At 40.4% G+C, this 19,348-nt stretch overlaps 1 protein-coding gene across 1 annotated transcript in view; it reads right to left on the bottom strand.

The window, feature by feature from the left end:
• Positions 1 to 15,162, bottom strand: part of RGS6 (regulator of G protein signaling 6) — a 583,949-nt gene extending 568,787 nt beyond the window's left edge. Inside the window, 1 exon segment of the mRNA XM_036844242.1 lies at positions 15,032 to 15,162. The gene's annotated coding sequence lies outside the window, so the exon portion shown is untranslated.
• Between the last annotated feature and the right edge of the window lie 4,186 nt (positions 15,163 to 19,348).

Genomic DNA, 19,348 nt, shown 5'->3' with positions numbered 1-19,348 from the left:
GCACATAGGGAAACCTTAATTTAAGAGAGAAGGCGAAAACAAGAACACCAGGGGAATTTGAAGCTTCTCGCACTTACAACTACAACAAACATTGAGCACAGCCCAACTCCTGGCCAGATTAAATAAAACCTCACGTGAAAGGCCTGGTTACTTCAGTTCCTATTACCTGATACATTGTGTTTGGCTTTCAGCAAAAAATCATGAGCCATGCTAACAGGCAAGGGAAAAACACAATCTGAAGAGACAAGCAGTCATGAAAACCAGATGTGACACAGATGTTGAAATTATCAGACATGAAATTTAAAATAACTATGATTAAATATGTTAAAGGTTCTAATGGAAAAATAGATGGTAATGAAAGCAGAGATAGAAACTCTTTTTAAAAAAAAAAAACTCCTTAAAAAGGAAATGCTAAAAGTCAAAAACACTGTAACAAATGAAGAATGCCTTCAATGGACTCATTGGTGGACTCTAAATGGCCACGGAAAAATTCAGTGAGCTTGAGGTCAATAGAAACTTCCCAAACTGAAAAAAAAGGAGAAAAAAATTTTAATGGAACAGAACATCCAAAGACTATGGTACATATCAAAAGGCATTAAGTGTAATTGGAGTACCAGAAGGAAAAGAAAGAGAAAGGAGAAGAAGAAATATTTGTAGGAATAATGACTGAGAATTTTCTAAAGTTAATGACATAACACCAAAACACAGATCCAGAAAGATCAGAGACCACCAATCAGTCATACATCACCAATACATGAAATCAGAACAAAACAGATCACTACACCTAGACATATTGTATTCAAAGTGCAGAAAATCAAAGAGAAAATCTTGAAAGAAACCAGAAGAAAAACCTTAACTATGTAAGAACAAGGATAAGAATTACAGGGGGCTTCTCACCCGAAATCATACAAATGAGAGTACAGGCAAATACTTAAAATGTTTTTTTTTTAACATCTTTATTGGAGTATAATTGCTTTACAATGGTGTGTTAGTTTCTAAATACTTAAAATGTTGAAAGAAAAAAAAACCAACCTGGAATTCTACATCTAGTGAAATGATCCTCTGAAAGTGAAGGAAAACTAAATTTTCTCAGATCAATACTGAGTGAGTTCATCACTAACTGACTTGCCTGCAAGAAATGCTAGGAGTTCTTCAGGCAGAGGAAAATCATATAGGTCAGAAACTTAGATCTACCAAATGAAACAGCATATGTCAGGGAAGAAATAAAGGGAAATAAAAAGTAAAGGGAAATAAATCTTTTATTTTCTTATTCTAAATTGATCTAAGAGAAAGGAATAAGACTCTTTTGAACAGTGTTCATGGGACAGAAAAAAAATATTTTTACAAAGATTAGCATATCAATGCCTAACACAGAGCTCTAAAATAGCCCTTGACAATCAGCTAGTCCAAGGGTTGGCAAAGTAGGGCCCTTGGGACAAACCTAGCCTGCTGCCTGTTTTTCTTTTAAATGTTTTTTTATTGTGGTGAAAGTCACATAATATAAAACATACTATTTTAACCATATTTAACTGTACAGTTCAGTGACACTAAGTACATCCACATTGTTGTGCAACTCTCACCATCATCCAGCTCCCGAATTTTTCACCTTCCTAAAGTGAAACTCTGTCCCCATTAAACACTAACTCCCCATTCCCCCTCCCCACCCTGACCCCCGTGCCTGTTTTTGTGTGGTCTGTTAGCTAAGAATGATTTCTACCTTTTCAGATGGTTGAAAAAAGTTAAAAGAAGAATAATATTTTATGACACATGAAAACTGTACAGAAATCGAAGTTCTGTGCCCATAAACAAAGTTCTATAAACACCCATCTGTTTCCTTATTGCCTTGGCTGCTTTTGTACTACAAGGGCAGAGCTCAGTAGCTGCAGCAGAGACCATGCGGCCCACAGAGCTCAAAGCACTTACTCTTTGATCCTTTACACAAAATTTTTTCTGTTCCCTGAACACGCCCAATCACTTAATTTTTCAGAGGCTGAAACCAAGGCCTGGGAGATAGAGTTACACTAGCATGTCATCTTCCTGGTCAGTAACAAAGCAGCATGAAAATGCAGGTCTTCAGATCCCAAGTGCCTGTCCTCTCACATTAGAGGACTTATATAAGTATGGATTCTAAGATCACAGTGTCTAACACTACTGACTAATAGTGACTAATGTTACTGACTCTGGGGACTGCAGAATTAACATTTTATTATTCTCTTATTTCACATGAAAGGTGGCATGACTGCTACAGGAGAAATAGGAGTGATAGGGAAGCTTTGCCAGTTTCTATGCACAAGAATGGGATGACTAAGAGATGAAGAGGATGGCATGTTCCCAGGGGACCAAGATGAAAAGCACTTGGATTGGCTTATTTTTAAGAATGTCAGTTATATTCCTTGGGATTTCGTTTTTTTCTTTCTTCTTCTTTTAATTGTAAGAACAGGTAAAAATCAGTATCTTTACAACTGGGCACTTAAATACGGGGTCCAGCTCTTTTATGACTCTACAGTGCATACATGTGAAGTCGCAGTAGTAGGTTTTTCCCCTTCTGGAGATAGCAACACTTGACAAAAGAAAGGTCTATTCATAAAGCTCACCAGGCAGGAGCAATACAGGTCAAAGAAATAACAACTGAATAGGTTCCTGAGGGTATGATTTTACTCATATTATGTAGATAGAAGACAAAAATAGTTCAACTTAGAATGTTCCATATCCAACCCCTGAGAACAACTAGAAAAGTTGGATAAAATTTTAAAAGAAGTGCTCCCAAGGCAATGAGGACACATGGAGAAAAGGGAAGTGCAGAGGAGAACAGACATTCCATGAAACATTGCTTTAAGGTATCTCGTCAAATCCAACATCCACTCATGAAAATACTCTGAGCAAATTTTGAATGTAAGGGAACTTGCTTAATTTGATAAGGGGTATTTTAAAAACACATACAGTGACTCTGGAAGCTTTCCCACTGAGATTAGGAATGAGACAATGATGCTCACTGTGACCACTTCTATTCACCATTATGTTAAAGGTCTCAGCCAATGCAACAGGCAAGAAAAAGAAATAAAAGGCACAATGACTGCAAAGGAAAAAGTAAAAACTTTTTTTTGCAGGTAATTTGCTTGTGTACATGGAAAAGCCATAATAATCTACCTATCAGACCTGTTAGAATTAATTAGGATTAACAGGTGAATTTAGCAAAGTCACTGGATACAAGGTCAATATATAAAAACCAGCTGCATTTCTATATACCCGCAACAAACAATCAGAAAATGATGTTTTTAAAAGATACCATTTATGATAGCATCAAATACCTTCAAAAACTGGGAATACATCTAAAGAAAAATGCGTGATGCATTTACAACATAGAGAGATGCAAAACACTAACAGAAATGAAAGCTCTAAATAAATGAAGGGATTACCATATTAATACATTGAAACAGTCAACATTCTAAAGACATTAATTTACTCTCAGTTTGGGTTAGGGATTTAATGCAATCAAAATCCCATCAAAAGATGATTTTAAAATTTATATAGTAATGCAAATGGCTAAGAATAACCAAACTATCCTTAAAATAACAACAAAGCTGGAGGAGACATACTACTGGATATCAAGATTTATTATTAAGCTATATTAGTTAAGACAGTGTGATATTATATAAGAATAGACAAATGGAACAATGGAAGGGGCTAGAAAGCAGAGAGAGGTCCACGATCCACGTATAAATGATCACCTGATTTATAACAAAGATGGCATTTCCGAGCAGTGGAAAAGAAGAGACTTTTCAATATGTAGTGATGGGTTAACTGGATATACTTATGGAAAGCAAAGTAGATCTTTTTCTTATGCCATAGATTTTTTGCCTAAAGGTAAAAGGCAAAACAACAGGGCTTCTATAAATTAAAGTGGGAAAATAGCTTCATGACCCTTAGGGTAGGCAAAACTTTCTTAAGCAGGCACAGAAAACAATAACCATAAAGGAAGAAATTGATAAATTGGATTATTAAAAGTAAGATCTCCTATTCATCAAAAGAGAGTCAAGTGGAAAGCCACAAAATAGGAAAAGACACTTCAAATACAAATAACTGGTAAAAATATTTGTATTCAGAATTTGTCTGAAAAAAAACCTCCAAATCAATAAGATAGATAATCCAACAGAAAAATAGGCAATAAACTTGAAGAGGGACCACAGAAGATTAAGTAAAAGCGACAAAAAATTACTAACAAGGCACAATAATCATTAGTCACCAGAGCAAACTGAAACCACAATAAGACACCACCACCCACCCACCATAATGGCTAAAATTCAAACGTTTGACAGTCTCAAGTGTTGACAAGTATGTGGAGAAACTGAAACACTCATAAACTGATGATAGGAGTATAAACTGGTACAACCACTTAGGAAATCTCTTTGTAAGGCCCTCCTAAAGTTGAACATTATGTCCCCATGTCCCAGAAATCCAGTCTTAGGTGCATACCAAACAGAAATGCATTCATACGTGCACCAAAAAACACACTAAAAAAAATTATAGCCGTATTATTCACAGTAGCCCTAAACTGGAAATGTCCCAAATGCCCATCAACAGTAGATGAATAAACCGTTTGTGAAATGTTACAGAGTGGGCTGCTATACAGCAGTAAAAATAAACTATGGCTACATACCACATCATGAATAAATCTCTCAAACAGTACTGTTCATAAGAAGCCACAAAAAAGAGAGTATATACATATATGTGTAATTCCATATACATTTCACATATTTCAAAAATGAGAGTGCTATGGTGTTAGAAATCCGGTTAGTGGTCGCCGCTGGGGAAAGGGGGTATGTAGTACCACTGGGAGGGTGCCTGCGGTAGTTTCTGGGGGAATGGTAATAAATATTCTCTCACTTAACCTAGGAGGGACAATATGGATGTATTTACTCTTTGAAAATTCATTGAGCAATGATTTGTGTACTTTTCTGGAAAGAGTGCAAATATTCTGGGAAAAGGATATAGGACAGAGCATCTCTGATTCTCATGGTGGCACCTGAGCCATCTCAGGTACAGCCATGAAAAATTGATGTAATTGCAGAGATACAGTTGCAGGGATGGTGGAGGAGCCAGAGGTTGTATCTGTCACCACTATATACATACACACTTACCCCAATGTTTGTGTGCAGGCGTAGACCAGGAGCAAAAATCATTGAACGAGAGAGCTGGTATAGAAGTGAAACAAGATTAGAAACACACAACTGAAAGAATGTTTCACACTATCCAAAAGCTTTATTTTGGATATTGAAAGTCTTCCAGCTCTTATAAAAGCTCAGAACTTCCAAAGAGTAGTTGAAATACTCTGCACTTGTTCTTAATAACTTTCTACTCTCCAGCAAATAAAATCCAGTCTTCCAGCCAGTTTGGAAGACTGAAGCAGCTACTGGATATTCTTGCCCAGTGTATGTGTATGTGTGTGTGTGTGTGTGTGTGTGTGTGTGTATGTATACATATATATGTGTATATAAATATACACATATAGATGTGTGTATATACATATATATACACACATCTATATGTGTATAGATATACACATATAGATGTGTGTATATATATGTATATATATTTGCTGTTAAATTTACTTCTTCTGATACAGAAAGATGGGCTTGTAAACTGTCCTCAGCAGAGTATGCCATATCACTGGGCACACTGATTGGACCAAGATAGACATGTGACTCTAACCAGGACCAATCAGGGTCCTTCCTTGAGACTGAGATAAGAATACTGGAAGAGAGAAGGCCCCTTCCCTGTGAGGGATTAGGCTGAAAGGATATGAGGGGAGGGAGATTAATGACCATCTTCTTTTTTTCTAGTGTCACAGAAGAAGGATATCAAGACGATGAGGTGTCAGTAAGAAGTGCTGATGATATCATTTAAGTCCCTGGATCCAGCCATGCCTGAATTCCCAGATATATTAGTCAGATAAATTCCTTTTTGCTTGAGTTGGTTTGAATTTTGTTTTAGTGCAGTTGTTTTGTTTTTTGTCTACATCCAAGAGAGCTCTGAATCACCATTAACATCATCACCTTTATCATGTATATGTGGCATTTAATTCCTTCAATAGACTGGCCCCAATTTGCATTTCTAGTCTTATCAATCACTATTCATCTTCATATAATCAACAATATGACCAATCTCAACCACAGGAAACATTCCGCAACTAAGAATTACCAATAAGTAAAGTTCAACTTAAAACAACCTACTTCCAAATACACTTTTGATAGCCAACTGGTCATTCCTGTTAAGGATAATTAGAAAATATAAGAAACTGGGGATTAGAAATGATTTTTTTTTAAGTGGGGGAGTATGGCAGATGGCAGGCTGAAGAACTGGTTTTTGCAGAGAAGCTTTTGAAAGCTAAAGGAAGCCAAGGAAACGAAAACCTAGAATTGACAGCATATGCTTTGGCATAAAGTGAAATACCCTGTGCGTTGGGGTGAGACATCTGACAACTTCCTAATCGGTCATGCCAAGCAAGTTAAATAAAGTTTATCCCAAGATGTATCCACTTTAACCTTAAGCCATAGGAAGATCTGGGAGTCAGTGGTCAACCTCTCAGTCTGAAAGTCTAAAAGAAATTGAACATTTGGACAGAGATCCTGACATAGTGGGGAAAAATGCCCATTCGCATGGGAATTGTTCATTGACTGTAATAAAGCAAAACCAGTTACAAGCATTTCACTGCAGGGGAGCAATCTCCTGAATAATAATAGTAAGAAGTAACTAGAAATTCATTGTGACATACCCTCTATTATCAACATAAGGTGAGGAAAATGTCACTCAGTCTACTTTGTTTTCTCATTTTACTTTCAGTAAACATAAATTTAGATTCCCCCATCCCTGTTTCCCCTTAAGTTCTAAGTTCTTCAACATGGACTTCTCTGCCTGAAAGGTCTTTGAGGACCTGACACTCAGTAGAGAGGTATTAAAAATCCTTTGCACACTTTGTCACTTCTATCCTTTTACTTACACTGAAATGCCTCAAGCACACTTTGACCACCTGTGTCCCCTGCCCCATCTCTGCAGACCCCCAACTCTGCAGGTCCTCCAACATCCAATTCATCCATTCAACCTCTTCAGCGAAATCTCCCAGTGGGAAGTAATCCCTCCCCCATTCCATGTATACGTGCCTGTGTTACCACATTCTGTTTCTCCATCTTTTTCCCCTCAACAGAATTTTAAACCTCTTGAAAACAGAAGCCATATCTGATTAATCATCATCTAGAAAAGAGCCTTCAGTAGTGGGACCACTGTCGTCACGAACAAGCAGGACAAGGAGCACAGAAGAACAGCAGAGACCTTAGACTAACTGTCACCTGGGGTAGGAACAGCCCCTCCCCTTCCCCCATCCTCCCCCACCCCCAAACTAAGAGCGACTAAACCTCAGATTTCCAGGAATACTCTCTCTTACAGGAATGCCCGAGAAGCAATCACAATTTCTCAGCCCTATGCTGCACCTGGGGAGAGCACAGATCAATAGCGTTAAGCTGCTTTGTCTAATGTCACAAACCCCTGGCTACAGGCAGGAACCAGCAGCCAAGTCCCTAAACTACCTGCCATTCTGAAAGTTAAAAGTGCCTTCCCCTTAAAAAAAAACTCAAATATAATCAATAAATGTATTCTTTGTGAATGCATCCTTTCTATTCTGACCAGCTGCTGAATCAGTCTTTGTTTTAGGATGTATGGTCAGCAAAATAATATAACGGCAGCTTCCTGCTTGGTTTGGAATCTGAACACTGTAGCACTTACATAGTGGCTCCAGGGAAAAATACACAGTATACTGTTTTTAAAGTTGTCTTTCTTCTACAGAGGTCACAAGAAGAAAAAAAACACAGCCAGCTCTAACAAGCGTTTTGTTTGGATTAGGCATTGTAGATCCCTATATTTTTCTAATTGGAATTAGTTGCTAATGACTAAAATGGATTAAAAATGGATGACAACAGCTTTCTGAGCAGCACATACCCTTTGCTTTAACACAGTCCTTACCTGCCCCTAATGCTTCCCAACCCTGAGGTCCAGCACCAGATGCCATTCATCGTCACACGTGGGTGGCTGTTTGGCTTTTAGAAAAAAGGAAAGTGTTATGTGGTACCCGTGTCTCTTTCAAAAATGGGGCAGAGGGCCCCACGTTTCAAGAAACTGGGGATAAATACATTTCTTTCTGGGAGTAAAAACTTTCTACATGTTTTACACACAAACAAAGCATGGTTTTGATGAAAAAATACAACTTAAGTTACCACTGTGAAAGAAACCTCACTCCAATAAAGATGTTAAAAAAAAAAAAGAAACCTCACTTGTTTCACTCATCTGCTTTACCTAACTGGCTCTGTGTTTGAGTTTGCAACCCATTTTCTAAGCCTTTTCCTTTCCTTCATTCCACAAACAGCTCTCAAGCAATTACTATGAATCAGAAACTGACAGATGTTGAAGCTACAGGAGAGAATAAAATAGAGTCCCTGCTCTCAGGGAGTGTACATGTTAGCGGACACAGACAGACAAAATACAAATAAAAACATATAGTGCAATGTCATGGTGATAAAGCTCTGAAGAAAACTGGAGCAGATAAGGCAATACAGAGCACTGTGTTGAAGCAGGAGTTAGTTGTTTTAGCTATGCTGGTCTGGGATGACTGTGATGATGAAGCTTTTACATTCGTTTTTACTCTGAAAGCAAACAATAATTGGTTTAATTATTATTATTATTAACACCTCTTATCTGAAAACATTGCTGTTATCCCCTCTCTTCACCTATGAAATTCCTGCCTATTTCCCAAAGCCTCTCTTCCAGGTCTGATGATACAGTGTTCTCTCTCTGAAATGGACTGTACTTACTGTATTCATCATCTATTTGCTACTCAACCTGACTTATAAAATTCCATGCATTATTTTCCTAAACTGTCACTTAACATCCTTTATTGTTTATTTTCTGTTTATTTCTATTTCCCTCCAAAACAACTGAAATGATCTCAAGGGAAGGGTTTCTGTTCGTCCCTGGCCTTGTGATATATCAGAGAGACTTGGGATCTTAGGGTTGGATAAGATCTGGATTTAAATCTTGGTTTTAATAATTCAATAACTACCTGACCTAGGGCAAGTGGCTGAACCTCTTCTTCAGCTTCAGTTTCTTCATCTGTAAAATGGGAGTGATACCACCTAATTCTTGTTAAAGTCTTTGATCTACAAAAGGCTTTACATGTGCTAATTCTTATAAGATCAGTCCACTGCTGTATGACAGATCCATAGCTCTGTAGGCTGGGCAACTTTTGGCTTAGGAAACCAATTTCTCTCAAGCATTTACTATGTGTGTTGCCTCATGGTGGGGGCAGGATAAAATTATGGTTTAAAAAAACAAAACAAAACAGACCACAGCCTAGTGGGAGAGACAAACACTGATGTATAATTACAAACTAGGACGAGGACCTCACGATATCATGGAGCTCAGGTGGATCTAGCCAGGCAGGATCAAGCAAACAATAAGAATGGGGGTTATAACCATTTGCACCTTGCATATTCACCTGTTACTGCCCATGCGCCTGCACCCAGGCCAGTCCATGCACCCACATCTGGTCCAGTCCGCACATCTGCACCAGTATTTGTCCATCCTTCCTTCCATTTTCACCCACCCATAGCTGTCACTCTGCAAGTCAGTAACTCAGCACATATTTACCAAACCCCTACCATGTGCCAAGCACTGTAAGAGATACCAAGGAAATAGAGAAAAATAGCACAGGGCCTTGTCCGGGTGTGGGTCACAGTCTGGCACAAGAGATATCAATGTAGCCACAGCCCCTATTTTTCACTTCTCTTCCTGCTGGTGACAAATGGCCTTTAGGCTCATGGAAATAGATCGCTGGCTGCCACAAAAGAAGATCATCCTCACTCCACCCTTTCTACTTCCAGTGTTTGGGCCACTTGCTTTCTCACATCCAGTGTCAGAACTATGGAGTAAGATTCTCCAAGGAACTTAGGAGTTCCTCAAATGCTAGGCTGATAGAGCAAGTCCTCAGGAATAGAAAAAAGTTGGAAACAATTGCCCTGAAATACTTAGTATTTCCCAACAGACTCACGCTGGAGGAGGTCACAGAGAGGACGTGGCCTCCGGTTGACCTGCGAGTTGAACCCCGGCACTCAGGAGGCTCCTCACCCCTCCCCCGTGCTTGGAATGTACATTCTTCCCACCATCCCCCTGGGGAGCATGTGCAAGGATGCAGCCTTGAGAGAGAAAGGTGTTGTTGAGACCATCTGGACTGAGGACTTGACTGAGCCCAGTTAAAGCCTCAAAGTAGAAACACAGGCCTGAAAAACATAAATTTTTAAGGTTCTGGCAGGTGGGTACAGAGATCTACCCCTCTGGCCCTGCGGAAGACAAGGCTCTTATGTAAGTTTCCTTGCTTATTACACCTTTCACCTACCAATCTGGAGGTCTCCCTCTTTCTTCCTTCTCCTTGCCTTTCATGTGTGGGGACCGGTTTCAGATTTCATCCAGGGAACAACCAGGGTGGTAACTCATTATCAAAATTCTTAGAAAACAGGAAGTATGGTGTAACAGGGCCCATCTTCTCCAGCTACGGGGCCTCCTCTGCCCTTCTCCTCACAGCCACACATACTCAAGGGGTATTTTTTTTTTTTTAATTTTACAGACGAGGACATTGAGGTTCAGAAACACAATGAACAGGGTTTAAAATGCCTGTCGTGCTACTTGAAGAGCTATGGATGGTAGTTCTGTGGGAGCTCGGGGCTGGCCTGGATTGAATGCAATACAGGCGCCTGGGGACCTCCGAGGACTGCCACCACCCATCCACGTTCATACAGGACACTGTCATCTCAGGAGCCTCTGATGAACGTGTGCTTTCCCCTGTGCAAGAAAATAGCCCCTAGGGTAGGGCAGACAGCAGTGGACAAGGGAGCTCTACCATGCCAAAACTTGAAGGTGGCTTTTTCCTTTGATGGTTTTACCAAAGTATTTCGAAAAGCCCAGACAACTGTCTCCACCACAACTCATTTGAATAGCCTCACCCACAGGACCATCTACTCTGTTCATATTCAAATATTTACACATTTTTCAGTTTCCATCTGTAAAAATGGGTGTCCTCTGCACCCTATGTTTCTAACACCAAAGTGGAAGGAAGGGATTCATTTTCTAGCCACAAAGTAGCCACACAAGGAAGACCAACAAGTTCTGACCGTGGTGTTTCAGCCAGCTGGAACCTCCTAGCTAGCAAATGCACTCACTCTGTGCCCTCTTCTCTTGTTTCCTGGGTCATAAGATGCGGTCCTCCCTCGGAGACTGGTCAGGATGCTCTAACGAGCACCGTTCTGCCTTTTTTGGGGGATGAGGGCGGAGTCTGGGCCACTGCTTGCTTTATGGGCTGCCTTGGTAGTTGGGATAATTAATAGTGAATTTCCTCACCCTTACTAGAATGTGCATGTGGTAGAAAAAGAATTGCCTCTTACAGGTCTCAGGGAGGCAGCTGTGAGGCACTGGAGAAGCTTCCTAGTTTGTAACATCTCAAGCAGGTACTCTGAGTTGTTACTTAATGTAACTCACTAGGTTTAATGTGCACTTTGCCTACTTGTGAACAGTTTTGCTGTCCCTACAGTTGGAAGAACTGGGTTTCATGACTGATTATTATTCTTATTACAGATTTAATGGTTCCAAATTATGGATGATGATCTCTTTTATCCTGACCACTTCGGAAAGTTTTTTTCCCCATGGAGAAAATTGATAGCAGTTTGACCAATGTTTACCGGGCACTTACTGGCAGGTACATTGCTAGGCATGGGGCGGAGGGATGCAAAGAAAAGTGCAACAGTGTTTCTGCCCCCAAGGAACTTACCATCTAGTTCTCAGGGTGGTCCCCAGACCAGCAGAATCAGCGGGACCATCATGCTAGAAATATAAATGCTCAGGCCCCGCTCCAGACCAACTGAGTCCAAAACTCTGGGGGTAACCAGAAAAAACCTGCTTCAGACAAAGATCATCCTCATCAAAGGTCAAAACGACAAGTATGTGGTTAGCTTATTGAGCTAAATCTTAAAGTGTCATTTGTCCTTTGAGGAAACAGGCCCAGAGCCCAAAAGCCACGTGAGGAGTTGGTGGGGAAATTGAAACCAGAACTCAGCTCTCCCACCACCACCCCCCCCCCTGCATGGCCAAGGTTCTTTCTGTTTCTTTTCTGATGCTTTAAATCCTAAATCTTATGGGGAGCCAAGTTTGGCCAATCCAAAGTGCAAACACTGGTTTTCAAAGACAACAGAGAAACTAGTCTCTTTGAAAATAAAGACCACTAACAAAAATTAAAACCTGATCTATCAAAGCCATCCAGCAAACTAGCAGTAATTTCCCAAACCTTTAACACACATCCAAGTTTCATTTACAATTTGAAAACTGCGGGGGGTGGGGGGGGGGCGGGATAGGGAGAAGGGTAAAAATACAAGGAATAATGTGATCGGAATATAGCCTAGAAAAATATATAGTATGCAGAAATGTCAACAGTGGCTCACCTTCTATGGGAGAATTACAAACGATCTTCTATTTTTTCCTTTGTATTTTCCTGAATTTTTCCCAATGGTTATTTATTACTTTGGTATCAAGAAAAAAGTAAAACCACTTTTTTGAAATGTTACATCCATATCACGCAACATAAAGGTTTATTTTGTAATTCTATTTCTTTCCATACAGCAGGATAGTGTGTGTGTAGTAATTATTTATATCATGCCATATGTTACAATGAAGATGAAATTTGGTAAATATATTCCATCCAGCTGGCACTGAAAATGAAGAGGTTAAATGCTTTCCTAGGTTCAAAGCACTATGAATTAAGACGAGCTAACTGTGAAGCTAAAGGAAAAATTAATCCCAGTACTGAGATCTCTGAGAGCATCTCTTTTGAAAAACATTGATGTGACACATAGCTCGTTACTCATATCTCCCTGATGTTTAACCCCGGCACAAAACAGAAGGTTTGGCAATTCCTGGCAAAGTCTTAGGAGTTCAGGGGATAACGTGCATGGGAGAATATCAGAGAAATAAGAAAGAGAATGATCCTATTTTTATATAAAAGTCTGTTCCTGCGGACAGTAAGACATCCAAAATTACTGACAAATTTCATTGTCCGAAATATCCTTTAAAATTTTTTTCTTTCTCAAGAAATGTTTGCTCATTTAAAAAAATATCTATATTGGCCATCTCATTCCACAGATCATAAATAAATAAATAAATAAGCACTGTCTCATTTAAAGAGATCTTTCTGCCACAAAAGCATTGTTGCAATGCTTCACTTGATAAGATAAATTTGTCACTGGAAGAAAACCTAGCATTGTTTTACTGAAACTCTCAGCAATATAAATTCAGTGCGTGTTAATTAAAGTTTCTTAAAGGAGACAGGGAAGTAAAGTTAAGAACAAATGTAATTACTATGGAAAAGAAAACGCCAGTGGCTACCTACTTCAGAAAAATACCTCACAGAAGCTGACATTTCTAGAATTTCCAGACACTTTCAGAAAAGGACAAATTATTTGGGGTAAAAAAATATATATAGTAATACACCAACATTTATAGTACATAAGCTCACCAGATCTACACAACAGTTTAGCTTAGTAATATCAGAGAACGCAGAAAGAATTTACGAATTTACCATCTTGGTTTTCGCTGTTCAGCATGTGAGCGTTTGCTTACAAAGGTAAATCTCTGAAGAGTCTCCAATTTCACTCAGTCCTAGAACTTGCTTTCTCTCACAGGGCAGTCCCACCCATTACAAAAATAACAAATTAATTTAAAAAAAAGAAGATAGAATATAATGACTATACCACTCACAGAAAGTTTCTTACCAACCCCCCAGTGCCCACTCCATATAATTACCTATCTACCTGTGAAAATTGATCCATAAAAGCCTTACCTATTAAGCCAAATCTGACAGTTTCCTTTCAGTTTAACACTTTTTGACAACATACACAAACCTGTGGCTCAGACTCTAACTCCATCCGGACACTTATAAGCCCATTTCTTATTCTTCCATCTCTCACCCCCCTCTGCTAAGAAAAAGGGTCCAACCCTTTTGGGACCCTAGGAAAGTAGGTCCCAGTTTACCTACTACTGCTTATTTTTGCAGTTTTACTTTGGGACTGCTAAGAGGTATTGATCAGAAAGTACCTGCAGATCCAGCTGCTAAGCATTGATAAATACTGAGGGAACAATTCCAAGCCAAGAACAAGACCCAAAATATCTTAAGTTTGTAGCGTGGAAATGCCACTCGTCTCAACAAGAGAGAAAGAAACAACGTTCCTACTCCATCAAAATTAAAAATAGTGATAATAAGATTCAGCAGCTTCCATTCTGAACAAAATTAAATTTTCTGGGTCACTTTCCTTTCCTGTCTCACTGGGCCACTTCTTACGCAGCCTGACAGTGACGGTAAACACCGTCCTTCACACAACCCTTTCAGTTGTTATCCTCACGGAGCAAATACTCACCGGTCCCTTTCCTGCCGCAGTCCCCAAACAGCAGACCTCACCACCCACCCCTGCCCTCCACACCTCGCCTCTCGCTTGCTTTTCTTCCAAACCACAAACGGGCGAGCTTATTCAGAGAAAAAGTTAATGAACATCTGCTTTTGAGGTAAAGCTGCCCTACCTGTGATCACGGAATCAGAAGATTGGAAGTACCTAAAAGCACGTACCCTGTGCCAGCTCGCCCCGGCCGGTGAGCGCCTCACACCCAGAAACCCAGGAACATGATTTATATGCAGACCTGCACCCGTCCCACACAACTCCACACGCCAGCTTGCCTAACCACTTATGTAAGCTCGTGCCTCTACAGTCCCAAACTGCACACACACACACACACACCCCCCGACACCTGTCACGTATCTGCAATGGACAAGCATGTACACCCAGGAAATGAAATGAAATCAACACACATGAACTGGAAGGGTGAAGGGCATACCGTTTTAAAACATCTTTTCCCCCATTTGTTTCTTGCCCATTTCTGTAACAACTACAATTACCTTAGCAACCAAAGAATTGCCTTGACTCCCCCTCCGGTTTCTGAATTTCTCCTAACGCCAAGCTTGCGCCAGGTTCATGGTAAAGCTAGAGGAGCCCAGGGATCAAGGGGCCGGCAGCTTCTTGGGGGCGGAGAGGACGCCTGGGTCAGCCTCCGCGCGGCTCTCCAACGTCTCGCCTGGTCTTCCCGAGTTTCCGCGGTGGCGAGCGCGGCGTCTCAGCGAGCGGACAGCGAAGCCTCAGCGAGGCCGGCGCGGAGGCGCGGTGGGTCGCATGGTGTCAAGGGCGCAGGTCGCTCGGGTGTCTCCAGCGCGCTGGGGGCTGGCCACGCTCTCCGCGCTCCTGGGCGCTCCCCGCTCGCCCGCCTCTGTCGCCCCAGGCCGGCGGGGTCCGCAGAGCTCGGTCCGCCCCCTCGGCGCCCGCCTGCCTGCTCCCCCAGCTTCGGGAACCCGGCGCCCGGGCGGAGCTCTCGCCGCCGAGCAGGGCCGAGCGCAGGAGCTGCCCCAAGTCGCGAAGGCGCTCAGCTCCGCCGCTCGGGAGCTGCCGCAGCGGCGCCCGCTGTCGGGTGTCGAGCGAAGCTGCAGCCCGCGCCGCGCGCACCTGGGCTCCGGCACCTGGGCCCCGACAGGCGCAGGGCGGGGCGGGGCGCGGCGACCCGGGCGGGGCCGAGGCACCTGAGCGCGTCCTAAGGGCGCCGCTGCCCGGCTCACCTGTTCCCAGCGTCGCGGAAGGTGCAGATGGAGATTTGCCCGAGGAAGGGGGGAAAAAAAACTAGAAATTCCTGACACTTGAGCTCCGGCGAGAAAACTGGCAGAGCGGCTCAGCGGGGCGGAGGCTCCTTCCGTCAGTTCCGAGAGCTGGCTGCGACTGGAAACTTTGGTGGCGTCAGGGTTGTCTTGGGGATTCCTAGTCCGGAGTGGTTTGCCCGGTGGTTCTTGAATCCCTCTCTGACGTGTAGCTGGCGCCCTCTAAATTAAAACGGGCCACCGCGATCCTCAGGGATAGTGTTACTCACCTCGTCATTTTTATTGTTTCAACATTTACACCACATGCTGTATTTGGAGTGTTTTATGAGCCTTCTTATCGAGTACACACCACAAAAGAACTTTCAAGAAAATTTAACTCTGCAAATAATCTTGGAGAAGAAGAAAAAAAGTAGGAGACAGAAAATGAGAAAGGGTAACTTCAATTGACGGCCTTCTTTAATGTGGGAGCTTTGAAATTTGATGCTTAGTTAAGGATTCAGGAAGCTGCAGGTGGAAATAGAACAAGATTGTTGGTGCTGGACGGTAACCGTGGGATTGATGTGCAATACCGATGTTATCAACATCAAGGATAAATTCAGGATTTATTCTTATGTTGTATTGCGTCACCAGGAAAAAAAAAAACCTTAAAAATAAATATCTAGGTTCCATTAAGGATGGATAACCTGGACTCCCTTCATCCATGTGGGTCCAGAGGTGGAAATCTAAGGTCTCCTTCCCAACATACATCTCCTTTCCCACCATTCTACATTGATTAATGGATGTATTCATTCTTTGATCCAATAAACAGTAATTAGCACATACCTTGTGTTAGACCCTCTGCTAAGCACTAGAAACGGATGACAGAACAGTCTGCCATCCAGGCCCCCGGCCTAACAGTGCACAAGATATGTGTATTACCATGGGCTAAGTCCTTGAGAACTAGAGAAAAACATGCAACCGAAAGAAACCACACCCAACCTAGTGAGTAAAATATAATTTCAATAAATTCCCCAGTTATTTCATTAATTAAAGTTGAAATGTAAAGTCTTTCCTTCCCCAGGTTTAGCATTTGGCTTAAGCGTGTCTGAGAAGCTGGCTGTGGCTCCACACTTAGAGCATAGGCTGCTTACTGAGAGAGAGGGGGTGACGGCAGTCTCTTCCTCTGTGGGGAGCTCTGAATTTCTGAGACCAGAAGCTTCCTGAGGGTCAGGCATGAGGGAACAACCACGTGGAAGTATGAGCAAAGGGATCCAGGTGCATCTGAAGAAAGGCCTTTCTGTGGACTTCCCTTAATACAGTAGCATCAAAAATAATAAAATAATTAGGAATAAATTTAACCAAGGAGGTGAAAGATCTGTATACTGACAATTACAAGATATTGAAGAAAGAAATTGAAGATGACATAAATAAATGGAAAGATACCCCGAGTTCATGGATTGGATAAGTTGATATTGTTAAAATATTTGTACTACCCAAAGCCATTTATAGATTTAATGCAATCCCTTTCAAAATTCCAATGGCATTTTTCACAGAAATAGAAGCAAAATCCTAAAATTTATGTCGACTCACAAAAGACCCTGAATAGCCAAAGCAGTCTGGAGCAAGAAGCACAAAGCTGGAGACGTCACAATACCTGATTTCAAATTATATTACAAAGCTATAGTAACCAAGACAGTATAATACCAGTGTAAAAACTGAAAAACAGACCAATGGAACGGAATAGAGAGCCCAGAAATAAACCCATGCATATACAGTCAACTAATATTTGACCAGGGAGCCAAGAATACTCAGTAAGGAAAGGATAGTCCCTTCAATAAATGGTGTTTATTGAAAACTGGATATTCATAAGCAAAAGAATGAAATTGGACCCCTATCTTACATCACTCACAAAAATTAACTCCAGATGGATTGAAGACTTAAATGTAAGACCCCAAACTGTAAAACTACTAGAAGAAAACATAAGGAAAATCTTTTTGACATTGGTCTTGGCAACAATTTTTTAATCTGATGCCAAAAGCACAAGCAACAAAAGCAAAAATAAATAGGTGAGACTACATCAAACTAAAAAGCTTCTATACAGCAAAAGAAACCATCAGCAAAATGAAAAAGCAACCTACAGAATGAGAGAAAAGATTTTCAAACCAGCTATCTGATAAAAAGTTAATATTCAAAATATATAAGAACTCATACAACTCAATAGCAAAAAAAATCTGATTAAAAAATAGACAAAGGACTTGAATATAATTTCTTATATATGTATGGAAAATATCTGATTTTTCATAAAATGTTTGATTACACATATGTACATATGTATCACATAATACACATACTATATACATACTACACATATTTTAATAATGATATATAATTTTTATTTATATAATTTATATATATTATAAATATAATTTATATATAATGATAAAAATAACTAACTTAATAGGGACAGACCACATTTTTTCCTGGCATGGCCAAGAAATTGGTTTACATACTGGGAAACTGAGCAAACAAATAAATATATCAAGGATATTGAGAGGCAGGTTTCTCACTGTTGGAGGAGGGAATTACAGATATAAAAAGGGGAAAGATTAGAATAAACTCAGTGAAGTGGCTTGAAAATAGAGGTGATGGTATGAAATGATTTTTAATTTAGGTTGATAGATAGAAAGACTTATGTATGTGTATATATACGTTGATATATTTCCTAGCTCTGTCCACCAAGAAATCCTGAAAGCAATAGCACCCAGTACAGTGAACACACATAGAACTCAGATTTGTTTCTAAATACCATTCTCCACCCAAGAGGAACTATGGCTCCATGTGTAGTGGGTGAAACTGGAATACTTTGTTGAGCAAAAAAATAAGAAGGTACTTAAAGAATTATGGAGATATGTCAAAAGAATATAGGAGCCAGTTTGAAGGGGTTCCCACTGGCCAAATCTAGGACCATTTAAGCATCAAAATAAATAATGACAGCAGCAGGTTGCAACTTTTGCATAAAATAGGAATCAACGAGTCCATGCTGATAGAAAAAGAGGAGAAAAAAAAAGAGAGAGAGAAAGGAAGTTCTACTGGTAGAATGCAAAAAATAGATGAAGAAAGAAAGGTAGAATTAGAAAATCACCATTTTGCAACCATCATGGTAATAATTGATTCAGGCCAGAATCATCAATGGATACTAAAATTAGTGGGTAAAAGTATGATGAGGGACAGAATATTTACAGTCTCAAAGCATGTGCCTAAAAAAATTCATTAATTCTCATTAATATATTATTATTTATTAATAAACACAACATACTTATTAATTAACAATCACAGCTATAATACTTGGGAGATACCATCTTAATCAACCGGCTAAAGTTTACATAAATAAAAAACAGTAATGGGAAAAATCACCCTTGTGTTGTGTCCTGATATAATATATAATCTTTAAAGTAAAGATTGTTCCAGATTGGAGGATGCTAAAGGGACAGCTAAATGCAGGAGATGATCTTGAATGGAATCCAAGATCTATAAATGACATTAATGGCATAATCAGCAAAACTTCAATGCATTCTGTTGAATTAAATTGGATCA

The sequence above is a fragment of the Balaenoptera musculus genome, chromosome 2 (genome assembly GCF_009873245.2).
Source record: "Balaenoptera musculus isolate JJ_BM4_2016_0621 chromosome 2, mBalMus1.pri.v3, whole genome shotgun sequence".
Taxonomy (NCBI): Eukaryota; Metazoa; Chordata; class Mammalia; order Artiodactyla; family Balaenopteridae; genus Balaenoptera; species Balaenoptera musculus.
This window is presented reverse-complemented; position numbering and strand designations above follow the sequence as displayed.